This window comes from Sminthopsis crassicaudata, chromosome 4 (assembly GCF_048593235.1).
Source record: "Sminthopsis crassicaudata isolate SCR6 chromosome 4, ASM4859323v1, whole genome shotgun sequence".
NCBI classification, from domain to species: Eukaryota; Metazoa; Chordata; class Mammalia; order Dasyuromorphia; family Dasyuridae; genus Sminthopsis; species Sminthopsis crassicaudata.
Window position 1 is genome coordinate 354654384 of NC_133620.1, and position 24493 is coordinate 354678876.

General features: G+C 39.9%; 1 protein-coding gene across 1 annotated transcript in view; it reads right to left on the bottom strand.

The window, feature by feature from the left end:
• MEOX1 (mesenchyme homeobox 1) overlaps window positions 1–24493 on the bottom strand; it is a 29662-nt gene that overhangs the window by 3883 nt on the left and 1286 nt on the right. The gene's annotated exons all lie outside the window — the stretch shown is intronic.

A 24493-nucleotide genomic window follows, 5' to 3' on the forward strand; every position in this document is an offset into this window, starting at 1 on the left:
ACAAAAATGCTGGAAATATTATGTTGTGATCCACATTCAGTCTCCACAGTCTTCTTCTGGATGCAGATAGCTCTCTCCATCACAAATCTGTTGGAATTGTCTTGAATTCTACTTCCAATACTAATTGTATGACCTTGACCAAGCCATTTAACATTCATTTTTTTCATTTGTAAAAGAAGATTGGACTAGCTGCTCTCCTCTGAATTCCCTTCCAGTCCTAGATTTATTATCATAAGCATTCATTAAACACCTAATTGTGTTCATTGTGCTTGATCATGGGACTCAAATTCAACTAAAATTCCTGCTCTAAAGAAGTTTACATTCTATTTTAAAGAACATTAGAAACTCAGATCAGATTTTTCAATGTGTTTGATAGGGGGAGGTGGAATGGAGGAGAAGAGGAAATACAATTTCGTTTTTCTTTTGAAATGTAAAAGGATATGCTGCTAAGGAAAGTATATGCTTAGACAATCAATGTTAGTCAGTTAACTAATTTTTCAGGTATGTATAACTCTTTATGACTCTGCTTGGTAAAGGTAAGCCAGAGTGGTTTCCCATTTCCTTCTCCAGCTCATTTTACAGCAGAGAAAACTGAGGCAAAGAGGGTTTAATGAGTTATCCAGGATCATACAACTACTAAGTGTCTGAGCCAGATTTGAATTTAGGAAGATGGCTCTTCCTGACTTTGGGTGTGGCATTCCATCTACTGTGCCACCTACTGCCCCTAATAGTCAACTAGTATTTATTTAATCCCACTGCTGTGATAAGTGCTAGGAATACATTATCAAGGAACTCCCAGTCCAATGGGAGCAGACAACATGAAAACCATTAGGTACAAATAAAATATACACAGGATAAATCTCAGGTAATCCCTGAGGGAAAGGAAGCACTGAGATTCAAAATTAGGAAAATCTTCTTGTAGAACATGAGATTGCCAGGAAGTCAGGGAAACTAGGAGTTAGAAAGGAGGAAGAACATCCCAGGTGGAAGGAAAAGCCAGGGAAAATGCCAGAGAAGGAGGCAGAGCCAAGATGGGAGAGAATAGGCAGCTCCTCTAAATTACCCCTAAATCTTTGTGAACACCTTTAAATAATGTCATAAAGCAATTTTTGAAACAGAAGGACCTACAAGAAGCCAGAGTGAAATGATTTTGTAGCCAAAAGCAACTTAGAAGATCATCAGGAAAGGTTTGTTTGGCCAGGGTGAGAGTGAAGCACAGTCCAGCACAGATTTCACTAACTCAGCTCCAGACCCAGCAAAGCAGGAGGAGGCCTTGGGAACCACCAAATCAGTAGTGGCAGTGATGGCTTTCAAAGTTATCAGACCACAGATGCTAGAAGGGTCAAACAACTAGTCAGAAGGAGATTATAGAGGTCTCTTTACTAGCACTGAGGCAGTACTCTGTTGCTTTGATCATACTCAGATCTGAGTCATAGTCCTGAATAGCAGTCCCAGGTCAAAGAGGATCACTAGTATACCAGAACTTGCAGTCACAGTAGAACAGGGACTTTCCTCACAATTCTAAGGTAGAAAGGAGTGTTTGTGGTTGCTTACAACATAGAGTACAGACCAAGAGAATAGTAAACATACATTTCCTTCGATCATACCACTTGGAAGAACTGAAAACTTATAGATCCCTAGAAGTATCTCTGAAAATAGCCGGACAAAAATCCTAAAATTTGGGACATTACACCCTTCACTCTGGAAGCAGAGCCCTACTTTAACAAAGTATTAAAAGTCAAGCAATAGGCTGGGAAAATGAGCAAACAACAGAAAAAAATCCAGACCATAGAAAATTACTATAGTGACAAGGAAGATCAAAACATCTGCTCAGAAGAAGGTAACAAAGTTACAGTTCCAACATTCAAAGCTTCCAAGAAAAATTTGAATTGGTCTCAGGTAATGGCTCAAAAAGAATTTTGAAAATCAATTAAGAGAGGTAGAGGAAAAATTGAGAAGAGAAATGAGAGTGAAGCAAGAAAATCATGGAAAAAGAGTCAACAGGTTGATATGAAGGGACCAAAAAAAAAAATACTGACTAAAATAATACATTAAAAAACAGACTAGGTCAAATGGTAAAAAAGGTACCAAAAAACAATGGGGAGAAGAATGTCTAGAAAAGAAGAATTAGTCAAATGAAAACAGAGGCACTGAAAACAACAACAAAACTTACAAAGTAGAATTGGCCAAATGGAAAAGGAAGTACAAAAGCTCACTGAAGCAAATAATTCCTTAAAAATTAGAATTGAGCAAATGGAAACAAGTGATTTTATAATAAATCAAGAAACAATAAAATAATACCAATTGATTCCCCAAGTGAGAAATGATCAAGAGATATGAACAATTTTCAGATGAAGTAACTGAAGTGATCTATAGACATATGAGAAAGTGCTTTAAATCACTTCGGTTTGGAGGAATGCAAATTGAAATCATTCTGAGGTACCATCTCATATCCATTAAGTTGGTTAATAGAACAGAAAGGGAGAATGCTAAATGTTGAAGGAGATGTGGGGAAAAGTGAGATATTAATGGAGTGATTTTGGAGTTGTGAACTGATTGAACCATTCTTCAGAGCAATTTGGAACTATACCCAAAGGGCTATAAAACAATGCATACTGTTGATCTAGCTATACCACAACTAGGTCTGTATCCAAAATGAGGTTAAAAACAAAAAGGGAAAGGGCCTGTATGCATGGAAATATTTTTAGCAATTCTTTTCTGGTGGTAGGGAGGGAGTTGGAAATTGGGAGGATGCCCATCAAGTTGGAAATTGGGAGGATGCCCATCAAAATGACTGAACAAACTGTGCTTTGTGATTGTGTTGGAATACTATTGTGCTGTTAGAAATATTGTGCAGGATGTTCTCAGAAAAACCTGGAAAGACTTACATAAGCTAAGATATAATGTGTATAAAGTAAGCAAGATAGTAAGATAATCAGTTTGAATGACAATTATTCTCAATACAATGATCCAAGACAACTATGAAGAACTTATGATGAAAAATGCTCTCCATCCCTTTTCAATTCAGAAAAAGAACTGAAGGTATCTAAATACAAATTGAGTCATATTTAATTTATTTTTCTTGAGTTTTTTTTGGTCTATGTTTTCCTTCACAACATGGTTAATATGAAAATGTTTTGTGTGACTATACATGTGAAACCCAAATTGAATTATTGGTAAACCATCAATGGGATTGGTATGAGAAGGGAGGCAGGGAGAAAATTTGGAACTCAAAATTTTAAAAATGAATGTTAAAATTGTTTGAAAATAAAATATTAAATACTTTTTGTAAAAATGCCCAAAGTAGATAGGTTGAGTATTGCGTACAAAATACATCAAGGAAGCCAGATTACAGTATGTAGAGAGAAATAAGGTTTAAGAAGACTAAAAAAGGGACAGTTAGATAGAGCACCATCCTGGAATCAAGAGGACCTGAGTTCAAATCCAGCCTTAAATACTTGATAGATAGTAGCTATGTGACCCTGGACAAGTCACCTAAGTCCTATTACCTTGACAAAAAAAAAAGAAAAAAAAAAAAAGACTGGAAAAGTAAGAAGATGCAAGATTATAAAAAGCTTTGAACACCAAGAGGGGGAATTTATATTTAATTTTGGATGAGATAGGGAACCCTTGAGTTGATATTGGGTGATATGGTAACACTTGTTTGTAAGATCAATTGACCATGATTGATTACAGGGGGTGAGAGAAGAAGAGGGACAAAGAGTGATTCCTCAGTTGTGAGTCCAGGTGACTTGGAAGAGGGTAGTTCCCTTAACAGCAATAGGGAAGTTTGGAAGAAAGGAAGTTGTTTTGGGAAAGATAATGAATTGAGTCATTCATTCATTTAATAATTTCCACATGTTCATAGTACTTTCAGGGTCATAGAGTTATTTCCTTACAACATCCTTCGCCTCAGATGACCTGAAATGCAGAGGGGTTAAGTGACTACCTAAGGTCACATCAGAGCCAAGACCCAAACTTGAGTTTCCTGATTCCTATTCTATTTTCCCAGACAGAGCTCCTGATCTCAAGGAACTTACAACCTAATTGGTTTTAGGACACAAGAAAAACTAATTGAATGATTCAGACAATGAATACTCTAATTAGGAATTCAGGGAAAGGAAGGGTTAGACTGAATCAATCTAGAAAGACTTCAAGGAAGAGGAAGGCTTTGAATTAGATCTTGAAGGATGAGCAAGATTTAGCTTGTTGATTTGTAGATTTAGAACTGCAAATGATAATAAAGGTCATCAAAGATAATATTCCCATTTTATAGATGGAAAATGACTTGTCTAAGGTAACATAAGATTTGAGTAGCAGAATTGGTCTTCATACCAAGGTTTTCTTACTCCAAGTTCAGACCTCTCGCCACATGCACAGAAATTTCTGGTTCTTATCTACAAAATCTTATAACAAAAGCTCCTGCATCATGGCATAAGAAGTATAGAATGGGATGGAAGAAAAGTATACTAGATTGTCAATGGGGAGAGAGGCTTTAACATTTTCTAACTGCATAATCCTAAACTCATTAGACCTTTCCATTTTCTGATCTATAACATCTGGATAGAGATCTTTATACAAACTGCTTCACCAAGATACGAAGAGAAAAACGCTTCATAATAATAAATGAACTTTATATATTGACTTATGATTTACTTATATATTATTCCATATTATCAAAAAGATACTTTGCAACAGTTTATTAGCTTTCCATGTTATTACTATTATTATTTGTTATTCACATATAACAACTCTGGGGGGATTCCCATTTTACCTATTAGAAAACTGAAGTAAAAGAAATGATGACTCACTCAATGTCACACAAGTTAGGATTTGACTTAGTTTTCCTAACTCCAAATCCAATACTCTACTCCCTATAGTGTGCTATATAAGGCTCAATGTAAACATTTTTATTGTTGTTAGATCTTAACTGTGATCTCACTGCTGTCTGGAATTCCCAGTAGAAACTCCCTTTACTTATACAGATTTAGCACCTGTTAATTTCTAGTTTTAGAGAGCTTCCTGGAGGCAATGAGAAATTAAGTGACTTGCCCAGAGAGCCAATATGTCTCCAAGGGACTTGAAGCCAGTCTATCTTTCCAACCATTACCTCACATCATCATCATTTTCTTTTTTTATTACTATTACTTGTTTAGTGGAGTGAGCTGATCAGGACATCCTGGATCAACTAATTTACTGGTTTCTTCCCTTTTTGGCCCAATCAATAAAATAGAAAGTAAGAGTCATAATAAGGACAAGATTTAAAAATCTTAAAGAAAGCCTTAAGGAATCTGTCACTCAAGGGTGATAGAATTAGAAGGAAATTTTGTTACACTCCCTACCCTTTTCTAAGAAGTGTGAAAAAAGTTTTCAGCCAAACTTCAGGAGCCAGTCATTAACACCAATTCCAGGTAGCTTTGAAGAATGTGACCTTTAGTAGCAAAGAAAAGACTCAGCTGTGAAACTAAGACCCAAATCTTGAGAGGGAATATCTCCTTCTTTAGAAGAGAGACACTTTATTGAGAAGGAACAAGTAGAGAGTTGAGGAATTATGACACTGGGAAGAAGAAAATAGAACTAGCTATGAAATTTAGAGGAGAAATAGTCTTGAAAATTTGAAAACTGAGATTCAAAGAAGAGAAGGTCTTAGGAACTCAGCTGAATGAAATGCTTAGAAGAAATGACATACAGAAGAATTATAAGAAGAAAAGAAATAATATCCGGGCTCTGTGTGTCAGATGTATGGGCTGTCTTGGCTAGAAATATTTTCTATATTTTTGTCTCTCAACCAGTATACTTTGTATACGTGTTCACTCTTCCCACTGATGCTTAATGTATCTGTTGGAGAATTTCCCCCAGATTCATGGTAAGGGACAACATTGTAGCTATTGTTCTTTAGGTCTTATTTCAGGAAATTCCTTTGCTTTGAGATGATTTTGTGTAATTGCTGTCTATAAAAGGGAAACACACTGATGGGGGCTTATAGAATACAGACCCACAGAGTACTTTGAATCCAGGCAGTAAGTAGCTGGCTGCTGGGAAGTGCCAAGTTGGGTAGGTAGCTCACAGTGGGTAGCACCCTATTTTAAATTTATGATCTTATGACTTTCACTCACAATTACCACTGCTATCATCATCACTGCCACTGCCATCATTACCATTATGGGAAATATGCTTAGCAAACAATTGAGATTTTCAGTGTCTCTGTCCTGGGCTTCTTTCCTTATCCTCCAGAGCTGGGGAGCACATGAGGAGAAGGAGAGGGGAATAGTTGGCTCCTTCCCTCTGCAGAAAAGCCAAGGAAAGACTCATGCTAAAACAATTCGTGAGCAGACAGTGTTGGGTTTCCCCATCCTTCCTCTGCACAAACCACTTTGCGCTTGTTAATCCCTTCCCCACCCTATCCCCATCCCTCTACCAAGTTATTTCTATGATGTGGCCTCAGGTTTTACATCATTAAGATGAATTGGCTGCAGGGCCTCTGAGGAGGTCTGGATTCTCCCCCTTAAGTTTTCTAGACAAAGTGCAGAGAAAGCCACAAACACCCCAAATCAACAAGGATTTGGAATTGGAGCCTCGGGCCAGGTGGGAGGCACTGAGTGTGGAGGAGGGAGGGGGTTGCTGTCTGGTATCAGTGCTTCTTTTCCAGGGAATTTTGCTGTCCTGGGATATATCAGTCCACTTGAAGTTCTAGGCACATAGTAAGAGGTTATTAAAAGCTTATTCATTAATTTATTCAAGAACCTGGTAGGATTCAAGCCAACCATTATCTGTGGATGTTTATACCAATTTTTAAAATAGTCAGGAAATATTTATTGTTATGTTCAGTACTATATCAGAAACTATGTAGGACATAAGAGCAGGAATATGAATATTTAATAACTGGCTCCCCACAAATGCACAACAGATTTTCAAGTATAATCTGCATTATTCACATTTTCTCCAACACTTTCTTAAGTCAAGATAGTAAACAAAACAATCAAGCCCTGATTGTAGCTGTTTGCTGATCTCAGAGGCATAAATACTCTCACTGAAAATTTTACAGTCCTTTGGGAACTGGTTTTATCTGCTCCAACACTTCCCTGCATAGGAGCATAAAACATGGTCCCTGTCCCCAATAAATTGACAGTATATTTGGACATTCATGATTAATATAATTAACATGATTAACAGTTCTCTGGTACTGAGTATGTGTGGAATAGGAGAGTTTAGAGGTAGGGTGGTTTAAAAAGCTTAGGGAGGATTCTATAAGGTAGAAAGAACTTAGACTAAGAGTCACAAAATAGGAGGGATATGAGAGAATGGAGGAAGTGGAAGAGGGCATTCTTGGGAAGTAGAACAATAAAGTACCAAATGCAGGAGTAACCTTGTGATGCTGGGGTTTTGTGGGAGTGGGAAATGAAGAATGGAGATAGGGAAGGTAAGAATGAGGAGATGAGCCTGACATTTGCTTTCAATTTGCAAATGATAATTTGAGCATCTAGGTGCCAGCCCTGGAGTCAGAAAAGACTTCTCTTCTAGAGTTCTGATCTGGCTTCAGATACTTACTAATTGTGTGACCCTAAGCAAGTCACTTAACTCTGCTGGCCTCTGTTTTCTGATCTGTAAAATGGGCTGGAGAAGGAAATGGCAAACCACTCCACTATCTTTGCCAAGAAAACCCCAAATGGGATCAGGAAGTCATGACTGAAATAAATGAACAAAAATAATAATATTAGGAAACTGCTGGAGAAAATGGCTATGACTATTGACACAGTATTTTCCAAAGTTTTTAGAATCTAATCATAATAACGGCTCTTATCCATATAGTTCTTTAAGGTTTACAAAGCACTTCCTCTTTTCAAAAACTTTTTTTAAATACAATTTTATTTTATTTACAGGTCAATATGCTTCCTTGTAAGAACCTCTTGAAGTAGACAGTGAAATATTTTCATTTAACAGATGATATATGCATTAAATTCCAGGTCTGCTCATCATTGAGCCCCCTTTACCCTGGGGATAGAAGTGGGGAGAAGAGTAGAGGTCATTTTTTTTTTTTTGGCAGGGAAAACAGCCGGCCCACCTTTGGGAAAGGAGAGGGGTCAGATCTTTCAAGAAACAGAAACAGGAGAAAGTAAAGAGGGAGGAGGAAGTGAGGTGAGGGGAAAGGGCTCAGGGTCATAGGGCCAAAAATGTTTGGGTCTCTGAGGATTCCTGCCTTTCTGTCAGGGATCATTAACCAAGGAAGGAATTACTCCAGCCTGCCTATCACTACCTCTGCTTGGAAGAAGCAACCGTTTAAGGGGGGGCTGCTCCATCAGCTCAAATAATGAGTTCCTTTCCATTCCATTGCCAGGTCAAGGAGATAGGTCATAGTTCAGGCAAGGGATGGGGAAAGATAGAGAATGGGAGGGGTGAATGAGGGTTGGAAAGAGATATGGGATCGGCTGTCATATCTTATGCTTGGTTATGGACTCTGTTCTCTGGACAAATCTCTTAGTTTTTTCTCCCAAACATCTAGGTGCTAATGTCTATAATTCAACTACAGAGAGCTCTTAATGAAGGACACACCCTGGGGAGAGGGTGGAAGAGGGATAGAGACAGGAAGGAAGAGAGCAGTTGAAAAGATCTTGGCTAACTTAAAGCTGGATTTGGGTCCTGAATCCTGGGATAGGGTTACTGTCATGGACTTGGCCCTCCTAACAACACATAAACTAAGAGGTCCTGAGCCTCCTGGAAAACAATGGAAAACCCAGAGTTTTTCTGCCTTAACTCTTCTACTTACCAGCATTATGCCGTAGGGGAAAAAAATCAATTTCTTTCAGTCTCAATTTTTCTGTCTTTAGTATAATGATATCTCCTCTTCTGAGTCTTTCCTATTTATAAAATGGATATAATGATACTCTCCCCCCTCTCCCGTCAGTTGTTTTTGGTGGAAACAAGATAGCAGGTTACTTTAAGTCAGGCACTTTGGTATAGTATATGCCAGAATTAAATTACTTGTCCAAGGTCACAGAGCTAGTAAGCATCTGGGGCTGGATTTAAACTCAGATCTTCCTGATTCCAGGCTCAGTGCTTTATCCTATGTACTACACAGCTGCCTTCAGCTGTGGCAGCTATATCTGGACAGGTCTCAAATTCTCAATGCCTCTTGGCAACTCTCTAAATTAGATAGGATTAGAGCCAGGAAAACCTGAGTTCAAATTCTGCATTCAGTACATATTGGCCAAGTGGTCCTGGGCAAATCACTTCTCATTGTTCTCAAGGACTATTTAACACTAAGTTTCAGAAGAGGTGCTGACCTGCACCAGTAGAACAAAGAATTTCTCAGTATGGGAGTTTCCTATAACAATGAAATCACAGATCTAATTTCTAATTCCCTATGGAAAGAAATATAAAGCACAAACCACACTCATACAGGATGTCCCAAAAGTATTGGTTCAGTTTTATACTCTTAGAGCTTGGACTAAGATTTGAGAATACCACCTATATCCGTACACAAATGCCTCAGTGTATGGGGAAAGCCACACTGACCATATATGTTATAGATGGCCCATGGGAAGGAAAGGACTGATCAATAAAGCCATCTCCATGTTCCCTTTCCTGGGGTAAGGAGAGAAGATGGTCAAGGGAGGACCACAGAACAGGAAGAGTTTGCTCTCTTCTAATCTCTGCTTTCCTAACCAGGATAGGAGACAGGGCTGGTCTCTTTGAGCACACTCCTCCTTCTCTATCTTTTTTTTTTTTTTTTTTAATGGTTTGACTTGAGAGCTGTGATGTCATGATTGGAGTGCCCCATGTCACTTTGTCAGCCAGATATTGGAGCCCTACCTAGTCCCTTTCTCTAAACAGAGTCTTAGAGGTACAAAATTTTAGCTTAACTGTTGTCTGCAAAGACATCTTCTCTAAGACTTCCTTCACTTTCTATTATCTCTGTTTGAATATCTCAAGTAAAGAGGAACTCACTTCCTTTCATAGCATTCTATTCCATTTTTTAACGACTCAAACCATTAGGAAGCTTTTCCTAAGTCTAGTCCTCTTCAGTCTCTCTTCCCCAAGCCCCTTACTTGAAACATGGGAGTAGCACTGTGTTGGGTTGCTCTGGGAGAAGCTGTGAAATTCTTTGTCTAAGACTTGAGGAGACATGCAGTTGTCTCTTGAAAAGATCTCTTCAGCAGATAATTTGTTCCCAGGCTGGTGGGTACTGGAACTGAGGCTGGGAGTGGTCATGTTTGTAGCATCTCTTGGAGATCCTTTCCTCTACACACTTTGGTAGAACAGAATCAGGAATTCCTAGCCTATCCCTTCAATTTGGTCATAGATCATTGATTTAGAGATAGAAAGACCTTCTTGTCAAATACCCTTATTTGACAAATAGGGAAATTAAAATCCTGAAAGATTAAATGATTTCCCCAAAAGCACACAGGTCCTCTGATGCCTTCCCAACTGGGTTCTTGGGGTGTGTGTGTGTGTGTGTGTGTGTGTGTGTGTGGTCGTGTTGCTTTTTAAATCTATTGGCTCTTGTTTTTTCAAATGTATGTTTGTTGTAGTTGAATGATATGCAGGAAGGATGTAGTATGTGAGGCAGCAGGGTGTGATATAGAGGGAAGAGCACAGACTTGGAGTCAAAGACCTAGATTGGAAGTCTAGCTCTGATATTTCCTTTCTGTGGGACCTTGTGCTAAACCCTTCCCTTCTCTTTCTCTTCTGATATAAAATATTAGAATTGGATTAGGTATCTCCTAATGTCTCTTTCAGCCTTAAGTCTGAGAATCCTAATGTACCAGGCAGGTCCTGGGGCTCTTCCTGTCATCGTGTTCTTCAAGGTCTCCCTTCCCGTTTCCCTAAATCCCATGAGCTGTCTGACCCCAGTGGGGACAGGTAACATGATTTCCTGTCCTTCTCTCCTTCCTTCCCTACTGTAAATACAGATGGAGTATAAAGAGAGCAGAGAATGCACTAATCCAGGAAGACATATTTATTGTTAGCATGGTTAGTCAGTGAGGGGGAATCCCAGGCTTCACACGAACATTCCACATGACCTTGAGCTGCATGAAAAATCCTCTAAAAGATGCTTGGATTTAAAAACATAACTTTTTATAGTTGGAGTCCTATCTCTGTTACTACATACAGGCTGCAGCAAATTATTGTTATTATTGGAAATAATGTCTGACCTCGTCACCCCATTTAGGATTTTCTTGGCAATTTTACATTTTACAGATGAGGAAACTGAGGCAGAGTTAAATGACTTGGCCAGTGTCACATAGCTAGAAGATATCTAAAGCTGAATTTAAACTTGACTTCAGACCTAGTGGTCTAATCACTGTACCACCTAGCTGTCCCTGCATCTATAGACTATATCTATATAGCTATATGAGTACATGTTGTGGTCAAGGACGATTTTATTTTTATCTTTGCATTCCTAGAGTAGACAGTACCTGACACATAGTGAGTGGTTAATAAATGCTTACTGATTGGTTATAATGAAATTCTAGTTCATTTCTCCTGTTTTGGCTCCTCAGGACATAGCAATAAATACATCTTCAAAAGTTCCAATAGCTTAGCACTGGCTGGTCCTGTCTGTGGGCAGGAGCCAAATGCCCCTAGCCCCCATGCCAAGCCATAAAAGCCTTCTTTTGGAGAGGTTACCATAAGTCAACAATTACATGGGTCAGAGGGACTCATGTTTCTTGTTTATAGGAAGATACCAATGCTGTTGTGAAATCCTTGAGTGTGCCTTCACAGCTGCCAAATGGATGTATATGTGTGTGTTATTGTGGTTTCTACGATGTACTTTTATGCTGCACAAAGCAGATTATTTTATAAAGAGCCGTCACATCTGGAAGTCTTGCTTAAAGTCAGCATTTTAATCTTGGCTGAAAGAAGGCTCAAACTCTAGGAGGTCAGACTTCTTGGAGAAACCCACTTCCATATCACTGACCACTCCAAACCTATGAAGTTTCATTTCAATGGCAGGCAGTGGAAATAATACCTCACATTAATAGGAAGTCCTGCCTCCTGCCTCTCAATAAAAAGGTGGTTGACTGTAGATGAGGAATGAGGCACATGGCCCCAGAAACAACCAATGTGTTGATTTATTTAATTGTACTTCTGTGCTATACGAGAGAGGTCTAGGTGGGAACAGGAAGCCGAGTCATTGAAAAGTGAATAGTATAAAAAAGGGGGCATCGAGCTAAAATTGGAAGGGACCTCAAGTGATCTCATCCAAATTACATTACAAATGAAGAAACTGAGGTCCAGAAAAGTTAAATGATTTCCCCATGGTGTCATATACTAAAAGTAAAAGTTATGATTTCAGGCCCTCTGAAGACAGAATCGGTACTTTTTTTTCCAACTAAAAAGTCAATCAATTTTTTTGAAAGAAGAAAGGACAGAAAGAAATTAAGGAAGAAAAAGGGAAGGAAATAATAAAGGAAAGAAGGAAGAAGGAATAAAGAAAAAAAAAGGAGGAAGAAGGAAGCCAGGAAGAAAGAAAGGGAGGAAAAAGTTAAAAAAAAAAGGAAGAAAGGAAGGGAAAAGAAGGAAGAAAGAAATAGAAAGGAAAGGAAAGAAGAAAGAAAGGGAAAATGAAGGAGGAAAGGAAAAAAGGGAAGAAAGGATAACTAAAGGAGGGAAGGAAAGAAGGATGAAAGAAGAAAAGAAAGGAATAAAGAGAAAAGGAGTAAAGAAGGAAGGAAGGGAGAAAGAAAAAAGTACAAAGAAAAGAAGGAAGGAAAGAAAAAAGAGAAGAAAAGAAAGAAGAAAGAAAGGAAGAAATGACATCTCATCTTGAAGACAGGGAAGAGGAAAGAAAACATTGCTGCTCTGTTGCAAAGAAACTTTTAAGTTATATGATCATGAAAACTCAGATCTAGACCTGGAAGGAACCCATAGAAGTCATCTGCTTCAATCTCTTCAACTTACAGATGAGGAAAATGAGGTTCAAAGAGGTTAACCTCTCCAAGGTTACACAAGACCTACGGGCCCACAGATTTAGAGCTGGAAGGGACTCTAGAATCAATCTAATACAACTGATTTTACAGAAGAAGAAACTGAGGTCTAGAGAGGTTAGGTGGATTGCCCAAGATCACACAGATAATAAAAATATTCTCCAACACAGAGTTTTTACTGTGTGCTAAGTGCTAAATGACAATCCCAGTCATTCGATATTCACAATAACCCTAAGAAGCAGGTGCTATTATTATCCCAATTTTACAGATGAGGAAACTGAGGTGAAGTGATTTGGTAAAGGTCACACATATTGGAGGTGTTTGAGGTCAAATTTGAACTCAGCTCTTCCTAATTCCCGATTTTACATTTAATCCACTGAACTACCTGGCTGCCCAGTCAAAGATAGAGAAATGAAAGGGACCTCAGAGAGAACCTGACACAATTCCTTTTATTTTTCAGATAAGAAAAGACAAAGCAGGGAGCTTATAACTTGCATGGGATGTGAGTAGCAGAGTCAGAATTTGAACCCCCATGTCCTCTGACTCCTCTGTACTGTATCATGCTGCTCACCATGAATGGAGGTTCCAGTATTAGGTGAGTATTTTTTTTTTTTTAAATTATCATTAAAGGGAGAGAAAGAATCCCCATGGAAGGGAAAAGTCAGGAACTGGTGTATACTCAAGCTTCTAAGGAATGACAGTGGGGGGGGGATGAGATGTGTTGGGGACACAGCGGGAAGGGGACTGTTGTCAGTCACGGGGATGGGAGAACTAAATGAGGCAGAGAGGGCAGGTTGAGTCAGGATGAATTGAAAGCAGTGATGGTCAGTGGGAGTGGGAAAATGATTGGGAGGTGAGGGGCTATCTCACAGTAGGGGGTAAGGTCAGATGGGCACACTAGCTGGGGGAAGGGAGAGGAGGGATGGGCTAAGGCCCCCCTCTGGCTTTGTTTATTTTTATAAGTTCCAGATGCTGTTCTTAGCTGTCACTGAAGGAAATGGCATGCTTGAATGCTGGGGCTGCTCACACCGTTTCTCTGGATTTTTGGTTTGGGGGGAAAGAAGGATGTAAAAAAAAAAAGTAGAAGGAAGGGGAATCTTTCCTGGCCCATAGCCCAGGAGCCAGTTTGGGTGGGAAAGCCTCACTCGGATGGCTGGGGACTGGCCAGGAAGGTGAGCCTGCTCACTTTGGGAGGAATATCTCTTTGGAGGGCTGCCAATTAGAAGCAAGTTTACTATAAGGCAGCAGCCCAACGGATCTGCTCATGCCCCTGGGGTTTAATCTTTCCCCTTTTCAAGGCTGGGGGGCAGCAAACAGATGAGCTTGGGAGAGGCTTTCTATGTTTGAAAGCCAGGGAGGAAGAAAACAGCCTTTCAGCAAAACACCTTTAAACAGTCAGAGGAAAGAAGGGTGGATTCCACTGGAGTCAAAGGTCTTGGGTTCAGATTTCTGTCAGTAGTCACTTCATCGGACATCGTTTTAAATGTAAAAATGAGGTAAGACTAGGTGACTTCTACCTTTGGTGTGAGTCTTGAGGATGGGTTTGGAGTCACTGAAAGTCATTTAAATGATTCAGTCTAATAAATAAGTATAGACAATACGTTTATGTATGTATTATTCTATCAGTTAGATGACACAGTGGATACAGTGCTAGACCTGAAATCAGAAAAAAAAAACAAACAAAAACAAAACCCTAAATCCTGCCTCAAATACTAACTAGCTATGTGCCCCTGGACAAATAAGTTAACTGCACTGTGATTTTTATATCGATTATAAGAATAGGGATAACAATATTGTTGTGAGGAGATAATGTCTATGAAGTGCTTTTTTTGCAAACTCAAAGCACTAGCTATTATATATACACACACGAGTATATATTCACTCTCCTATGCATACATATATGTATATACAGTATACACCACATATACATGAGTGCATATATATACATATTTCACTAGTTAGAAATAACTGAATTCATACGGAATTTTCTCTCTATCTTGGTCTCTCTGATTCTGCCTCACTTCTCTCTCTCTCTCTCTCTCTCTCTCTCTCTCTCTCTCTCTCTCTCTCTCTCTCTCTCTCTCCTATATCTATGTCTATGTCTCTTCTCTATTTCTTTCTGTCTCTGTTTCTCTTCTCTCTGTCTGTTTCTCCTCATATCTATGTCTTTGTCTATCTCTTTTCTCTCTGTATCTTCCCATATCTGTCTCTATTTCTTTGTCTCCTTGTCTTTCTCTTTCTGTTTCTGTCTCTCCTTATATCTGTCCCTCTATCTCTGTCACCTATATGTACACACATACATGTATATATCAGCTTGAATCCAGTCTCTCCTAAATGAATATTTGTCAATGTTCACTAAGTAGTGAAATACATTCTAAACACCTAGTTGACTTTGGCAGAGTTCCTCCTCCTCCTCTCTGGGTCTCAGTTTTTTCTGGCCTCTGAGGTCCTTCTAGCTTTATGTCTGGGAGCCTACGGGTCTAAGTCACTTAACCTTATGGGCCCGAGTTTCCTCAAACTAAAATGAAGGAGTTGGACAAAATGGCTTTTGAGGCCTTCTCTATGGATCTAAATCCACGATTCTCTATGGATCTAAATCCACGATCCTCTATTTGTCAGTGTGAAAACTTCCTATTGTAGAAACACTTTCTACAGGTGCAGAGGGTATTGCTCTGAAACTGATAGTCTTAGAGTTTTGTCTGAGGCACTGGGAGATTCTCTGACTTGCCCAAGAGGACCCTAGTCTTCCGCTCTCTAAAACTTGCCCTCTCTCCATGAAACCAGTCTGTGTTTCCAATAGATAAAAGGTCTTGAGCATAACCATATAAATTATTATTTTACAATTGTTTGTAAAAAGCTGTTGAGAAGAAACAAGTATGCACCTACTTAATGAATTCACAATAGCTTTTGTCCTACTGTACTTTTTCTTTTCTTTTAGGCAATCACAGCTAATAAATGTTTGAGGGCAAATTTGAACTCTTATCCTCTTGAGTCCAGGACCTACACTCTATTTACTTCACCACCTAAGTGCCTCCAGTACTTTTTCAGTCAATAAAAAGGAATAGTTCACCTGTGGGGTGGAGGGGAGTGGCAAGAAGTTTTTGGACTTCAAACAGCAGTCCTTTTACTGGAAAAGACTGGGAATAGTATCTGGCATAGGTGCCATCTGTCCTGGCACTTATTAAGTGACCACTATACTCAGAGCACTGCAGATAAATTATTCAAATTCAGTTGTTAGCTGCCTAACCATTAATAAACAATAAACTTTCTCTGGGTTCTCACAAGGTATAAAGATGCCGAAGCTGGGTTCTAATGCTGCCATAGATATTTAAAAGGATGATCTTGGGCAACTCTTAGCTACAGCTCCTTCTGTGAAACCAGATTTGACTAGACCTCCCCTTATTCTTTTCCAGTTTTAAATCTATTCTTTTATCCACAGTCTTGGATCTTAATTTCGTCTTCCTCCCCGAGGGCTGTAAACCTAGAGAAGGGATTTCTAGCCAGCCTGCAGCTGTGTAGTCATTCAAACCAACTTCCGGCTGCCTCAGGCTTGGAGGGTTGGGGGATGGGTGAAGGAGGGGAGGGAGCAGAGTGATGGAGAGTGCAGGATTAACTGCCTGAGGAAGGTCAAACAGATCAAGCCCGACTACTGGGAAGGAAGGGCAGAAACACCCCAGCAATTCCTGCAAAGCCCGGTGAGGGACACTGAGTCACATCCTACCCCATTTTCAATCAGCACTGGCATCTGTGTTTATTTCCCAAAAAGGATAAGCCCAAAGCTAGAGAAAAACACTCAAGTTTACCAAAGGGATCTCTCAAAAGAAAAAAAAAAAATCAGTTCATGATATTTAGTAAAGGAAGCAGAAGCAGGAGAATACCGTACATGTAAGAGCAAGATTGTGTGATGATCAGCTATGACAGACTTAGCTCTTCTCAGCAACACAGTGATCCAAGACAATTCCAATAGACTGGGATCGAAAATGCCATCCGCACTCAGAAAAAGAACTAGGGAGACTGAATGCTGATCGAAACAGTCTATTTTCACTGTTGTTGTTTTGTCTTTCTCCCCGTTTTTTCCTTTTGTTCTGATTTTTCTTTCATAACACGACAAATATGGAAATATGTTTAAAACGACGCACGTATAACCTATATCAGATTGCTTGTTGTCTTGGAGAGGGGGAGGGAAGGAAGAGAGGGAAAAAATTTCGGAACTCAAAAATCTTACAAAAATGAGCATTGAAAACTACCTTGCATGCGCTTAGAAAAAATAAGTGGGGAAAAATAATCAGTTCAACCCCTCACCATCCTTAATTATAATAATAATAATTATTATTATTGTTACAGAGAAAAAAACAAAAGCAATCCAAACCTAAGATCCAGAGAAAGGTTGCTTGCTTAAGGGTGCACAGCTAGTAAATAATGAAGCTGGCACCAGAACCCTTGAACCCGGGTCTGCTTGTCCCCAATTTCATACTGTTCCTGGTTTCATTTAGCATTTTGATGGAGGGTAAAGTCAATTAGAAAATCACTTTCCAGCTGGTGCTCTCTCTTGCTTATGAGTCTTCGGGGACGCAAGTTTTCCAGTTTCTATTGGGTGTTTATGCTAACTAGTTTCTCTTCTTGATCCCTGTCCACATCAGTGCTTGTCCAGAAGCTGAAAAGAGGAGGGGAGGGTGAACCTTTCTTTCCATTGTCTTCTGTTCTTGTGGAGGAGCTGAATTTTTGGACCCACAGGATCGTCAGTTTAGAGCTGGAATGGATGCTCCGGGACATCTAATGCCATCCTTTCATTTTTCAGATAAGGAAACAGATGACTAAGTAACTTGCCTAAAGTTAAGTCCAACCAGAATTTGAACCCGTGTCCCTTGACTTCAAAGTCCAGAAACACTCTTTCCATTGTACCATATATCCCTATTTCTCTTTCTCCATGTTAATTCTGTGCCTGTGCCACTTTAAGTTTTGCTTTAAAAGTAAGCATCATCTGGTTACTAATAGTTTTTTCCCCCCAAGTTTTTCACCCCTCCCATCCTGCAATGTTCCCTTGCTGGGGTCAGAATGGCCCCCATATTTTTAAAAGATTTTTATCACTCAGTCATGTCCAATTCTTCCTGACTTCATTTGGGGTTTTCTTGGCAAGATACTGACCGGTTTGTAATTTTCTTCTCCAGTTCATTTTACAGATGAGGAAACTGAGGCAAACAGGGTTAAGTGACTTGTCCAGGATCACACGGCTACTAAGTGAATTTGAACTCAGACCTTCCTGACTCTAGGGCTGGTGTTCTATCCACTACAGACCTGGCTGTCCCCCTTTAAAATTTGTACTTGAAACCCCCCTCCAAATATTGCTATTTCTTTGTAGAACTGAGAAACCTCCAAGCTCACAACTCAGGGCTAAGAAATTATCCCATCTCAGGAGCTTTTTAAATGCTATTTTGGGATTAGCCTTTACTTTAGTGTGTGACTGGAACCTCCTTTCCACCCTTTGGGAGACCATTTGCCTGGAGCAGTCTGTGAAGGGGCTGGCTTGCTAAAATAGGGATAGAGAAGTCCCTAACTGTGGGTGATAGTTCCTAAGAGGTACATTGGCTTTCAGGATAAGGGGAAAGAATGTGCTGAAGTAGAAGGTGCTGCCTCATGAGGTAGTGAGTTCCCCGTCTGTGGAAGTCTCCCAGTCTTTGGGATGGTTGTTTGTTAGCAACATTGCAGAGGGGGTTCTGTCTCTGGTACAATCTGGACTAGGTGGCTTCTGAGGTCCTTTTCAGCTCTGACATCCTGTGTAATCTGAAGCCGCAGCCCAGACGGTGGCTCAAAGTGGGGCTTTTTCTTTCTCACTGACCCTTGCCCTCCTTGGTGCTAGTTTTATGTCCCAGGCATATTTTACTGCCACAAGCTCCGTGCCTCCCTCAGGCATGGAAAGGTCAAGTCATGTCTTGGTTACTATAGCCCAGGGGGGTACCCAGAGCAAAAGGGCTTCGTTCCCAAGAAACCCTCCCAGTGGGCTTTAAGCGGACATATGTCTTTCTCATACCATCTTGCTCTTAGAATATAAACTTCTTGAATGTTTCATTTTTCCTCTATTGCATTTCATCCCCAGCATTTGGCACAGTGCCTGGCACATAATAGGTGTTTAATTGATAACAAATATTTGTTGATGGATGGATCAGAACCATCAAGAATAAAAGCAGCACCAAGGATGGAGAATATTTGAGTGGTCAAATAGTAATTGTATGTGTAGATTCTGAGGTTGGAGGGTAAGGCTGGCTGGTGTCAAACATGATTAAAGCAGGGAAGAAATGTGACAGAGGAAGGAGGGCAGAACCAGAGCTCAGACAATTGGGGTTTTACATATGATTAAATACTTTTTTGCTTTGAACTCTACCATGAAATTGGCAATTTCTCTCACAATGATAGTTAATTGACTTATGATTTTTTTGGGGGGTGGGGATGGGGAGGAGGTCCTACCGTTCAGTTAGTTTAGGGGATGAGTAAACAGAGAGCCAAACAGCTGTCATCACTGAAGGGTGTTTACTTTGATAACAGTGAGATCCTTGGAACGGTCCCATGTAAGATAATATTACATTTCATAGGAGGATAGACAGAGCAGGGAGAAAGAGGACGTTGAATCCAAATCCTTCATTTTGCAGATGAAGGAACTGAGGTAGAGAGTTGTCAATTTATCTAGTATCCAAGGCAAATCTTCCTAACTCCAAGTCCCATGTCCTACCCACTCTGCCTCACGACTGGTGACGATAACAGGGAGTTGAGCCAAAAGAACCGAATGGCAATTTAGCAGAATGCTTGAGCAGTAGTGTGGGCAGTCACTTGAGATATCAGAGTGGAGTGAAGAGTTTGGCTCTCAGGAGGAGAGTAGGGGGAGAAGGGGGGGCAGGCAAAGGAAACATGTGCCATTTAAACAAGCAGGTGTCCAGACACCCCTTAAGGGTTTTACTAGTAAAAGCTGAATGAAGAGCTTTCTTTAGTGTCCCTTCTTTCTTGCCCCTCTCTATCCACCAGACCCAAGCCTGGAAGATTCCAACTGATTTAACACCCTGAATTTCAGAACAGAGTAGTGGTTACGAGCATCTTAAAGGCAGGGATTATGTTTTATTCATTCCCATAGCTTCCAAAGCACTTAATATAGTGCTTTCCCTAATCCTATTGGCTAAACTGTTCTGGGATGCTGGAGATGAGAGATAACCACATGCTAGTTATTTGGGGTCAGTGGTAGAGGTAGTGGGAAGGAGCAGAAGTATTGTCTCTGGGATAAGTTCTGTTTGGAACAGAAACGTACCTGCTTAGTTTGGGGAAAATTTGTATTTTGATCATGGATTTTTAACTAAAAGGGATATTAGAGGTCATAGAGTCATATATTTGAAACAGAAGGATTCTTTAAGGCCATCCAGTTCTACCTCCTATTTTTTTGAGGAAACTGAGTCTCATAGAAATTAAGCAGCATGCTCCAGGTCACATAGCTGTAAGCATCAGAAGTAAGATTTTAACCCAGAGCCTGTACTCTTTCCACTACACCACACTGCCTCTCAGGCAATCATTTGGTGTTTAACATAGAATCCCCTCCAATTATAGAAGAGGAAAGCTGAAATATAGGGATGTTAAGGAATTTGCCAAAGATCATAGAGGTTTCAATTCAAGTTCTGGGATTGCAATTCCTGTGTCCTTTCTACTATATCACACACAGTGAGGTTTAGTGGATAGAACTAGACCTCCAGTCAGGAAGACGATGCACAAGTCACTTCACTCTTTATCTGCCTCAGTTTCCTCAACTGTAAAATGGGAATAATAGCAGCACATGCTCCCCAGAGTTGTGAGGGCCAAATAAGATAGTAATGGTGAAGTGCTTTTTAGACTTTAAAGCTAGCTATTACAGTGCCTGGCACATAGTCAGCATTATTTAAATGTCGTCATTGTTATTATTATTATTTTTTAAACATAAGACAGCATCTCCTGTGTTGGGTTGAATAGTAATTCTGGGACAATATGGGAGCGAATGAAATACCAGGGCCACTGACAGCCTCACCTCATAAATATGTGCTGTTTTTCCCAAGGAGGACCAGACAACGGCACTAACCCACCCTTCTACAGAAAAAACAACTCCGAACATATGGTCTCCTGATGGTCGCTCAGCAACATCACCTCCGTGGATGGAGACCTTGTTATTGCAATAACTTTCTAAACAAAATTACTCCATGTGTTATTTGTATAATAATAAAACCAGAATAACACAGAGGGGCATTCAACCCAACTCAATGAAATACCCTTGCCATTTGCGAGCACTAAGCAAGAATGCTTGACTATTTACAGCAATGAAAAATAATTGGAGCAAATTTGTCAAATCCTGACCAATCATTGGATTTTCCCCATCCCATCCCAAGTCTGTTTTCCCTGGCTGTTCCATTGGGAGACACATATAACCTCCCTTTACAGAGAATTGAGAGATGGAGGAGAAATCGTGAGAATACAAAATGAGATCTTTCCAATTTAGTGCTGGAGCTGACTTACTTAGAGTCTCTGGATGAAGACAAGGGGAATCTATACCTTAACTCAGAGAGCTCTAGTAAAAGTGGGGAGGGACAGGAGGGAGGTTACTCAGATTACTTATTTCACTGAGGCTTTAAAGGGTCACCTCTGCTTAGCAAATAGGGATATACTTGGGAAAATCTATTGGTACGTGCAAAAGCATTACACTGAATTGAAATCCCAGAGATTGTTTAATGAAAAGCAGTTTTTAAAACCTAAAATATGCTATTTTTTGAAATAAAGGAAATTATCTCTTTGGAGCTTTAATTGTTTTGAGAATCACTTGGTGAGGCCGCATAGCATCGAGTCTAGATGGCCAACTTTGAAGCCACAGAGAGTTCAAGTATTGCCTCTGGCCCATAATGACTCTGTGACAGTAAGCACCTTTATGCCTGAGGCAACTTTCTAAAACTATAAATTACAGATTTTATTAATGAAGATTATTTCCTAAGCAGTTTGGTGGCTTAGTGGGTTTGGAGTCAGGAAGACCTGAATTCAAATTTGACCTCAGATGCTTACTAGCTGTGTGACCCTTGGTAAGTCACTTAAACTCTGCCTTAGTTTCTTCACCTGGAAAACGAGCTGAAAAAGGAAATGACAAACTAGTCCAGCATTTCTGCCATGAAAATCCCAAATGGGGTCATGAAAAATTGGACATGACTGAATAACAACAACAAAGTTTCTTAAGCTGATGAAATCATAGATTCCTTCTCTCTTCCCTTACCACACTCACATAGATATCCATGTGAAAATTTGCTTCAGTTCTGTCCTGCTCTGATAAGTCATGGAAGGAATGCACAGGTTATTTAAACCTAAGCCACTGGGGCACAAGCCTGGCCAGATCCCATCGTGCCCTGAAAACTCTTGAACCCAGTTCAGGTAGCAGACTGTATTGCCTATCTGAGCACCAGTCTAGATAGATAGATAATGATGCAATAGAGAAGGATGAGGCATAAAAATGAAAATAATAAATAATAGAAAAATAGAAAATCTTTCACTCAACGAAAACTCCATCATTCTATTCAGATACACAATAGTTTGCTGAACGTTAAACATCAAGAATAAATGGCAAGCTTGTTCCAAGACAATTTCTATCTGAACCCATGGAACAGAAAGGTGAGAAGAATGAAATAATAAGAAGAAATAGCTAACATTTATGTAGCACTTTAAAGTTTGCAAAGTAAATTATGCAGATAATTTCATTTGATTGAAGGTTTACAAAGTACTTTGTATACATAATTTCATTTGGTTTGATTTTAATGATCACTGGCAAGTTTAAGTTAGGGAATGAATTCTTTGGTGATTTATAAAATCTGCCAAGGTCAGAGGGTTTTTTTGTTTGTTTGTTTATTTGTTTGTTTGTTTGTTTTGAGGGGGAGAGTGATATAGGATTCATTTGGGAATCTCCAGGTAAAATTAGGCTGATGTATTATAGACCTACTAAATGCTATTTTTGGTTAGGAGAAATAAGGAAAATGAGGTAAAGTGGGCGGAAGAAGGTAGTAATGAAAGAAGATGGGAAAGAATCAGTTTCCCATCATAGATTTCCCACTGGAACTGTAGAATACACTGCTGAGGAAATAATGACAGCAAAGATCCTAGCTGTTCTAGAATATCAATATCACAATGGAAAATATTCGCATGATTAGTGATTAATTTGGGGGATGGCTGAGTAGTGCAATGGATAGAGTACTGGGTCTGAAATTAAGGAAGACTCATTTTCTTAGGTCCAAATTTGGCCTCAAATATTTCCTAGTTATGTGACCCTGGGCAAGTCACTTAACCCTGTTTGCCTCAGTTTCCTCATCTGTAAAATGAGCTGGACAAGGAAATGGCAAAACTACTCCAGTGTCTTTTCCGAGAAAATCGCATATGGTGTTACAAAGAGTTAGATACAACTGAACAATGACAAAAGAAGGATTAATTTAAGCCATCACCAAAAGTATTCTTTCAGGTAGTTCTAGTCCCTTAGTACCATATACATTACTAGCTTTGTCATCTAAGGCTCATTCTGCCCATGTGCCTTTAGTTGAGAGCATTTCTGACCTCAATCCAGCTTGAGGGCTCCCTAAAGCACTATATTGCATTTTTCACAATGAAATAGGTTTTTCTGAGCCTGTTCCAATCCTGGGCAGGCCCTTAAGCCAGTCAGCTATGCTTTTGGGATAAATGAGTTTGTTCTTTGGACACCTGGGCAGAAAGTGGTACTACCTTCCCCCTGTGTGTGCCAGGGTGAGAGAAAAGAAAGACCTCTACGTCACCTCCATTCCCTGTCTCATGCCAGGCCATTCTGATATCCCAGCACCCATTCATTCCTGCTCCCATGCTAGTCCCAGCCTCTTTTATCTCCCTTTTGTCGATTAGCTAGGAGCAACATTTGCAAGTTGTAAAGAAACTGCTTTAAACATGTTGTAAGGAAAAACTTCCTAACAATTAGTCATATTAAAGTGACATGGGCTACTGCAGGAGGATTGAGTTCATTCTCACTGGAGGTCTTTAAGCACAGGCTGGATGACCATTCATCTGGTATGTGGAAGACAGGATTCTTTTACGGTTATGGGTTGGATTCCGACGGCCTTCGAGGTCCCCTCTAACTCAGAGATTCTGGAATCCTTACCCCTTTCACCAGGTTCATGGGATTCTGACCTTGATTAACCCTTCTTTAAATCACCCAGGGACATCGCATTTTATGTTGATTTCTACTTCCTCTCTCCCATCCCCTCGGAATCCCACCTTTCCCCTAGCCTCTATTCCCCTATTCATCCTCTTGCAGTTAGCTCTGCTGCTCACTCTGATTTGGGTTGACAGTCAAAATTGCTGGATGCAGAGTTTTTATTGAAGACTCAAATGCTAATAATGGTCCAAGGGGGGACTGTCACTCCAAGGCGACATGGGTTTAGGCAAGTGGTCACTTGCTTCTCTAAGAGCTGACTATATGGACACTGCCTTAGGATTTAGGATTTATTTGGCATCAGGTGGGGGTCAAGCAAGCCAGGGAGAAAGGTGACTCAAAGGTATTGGGGTAGCAC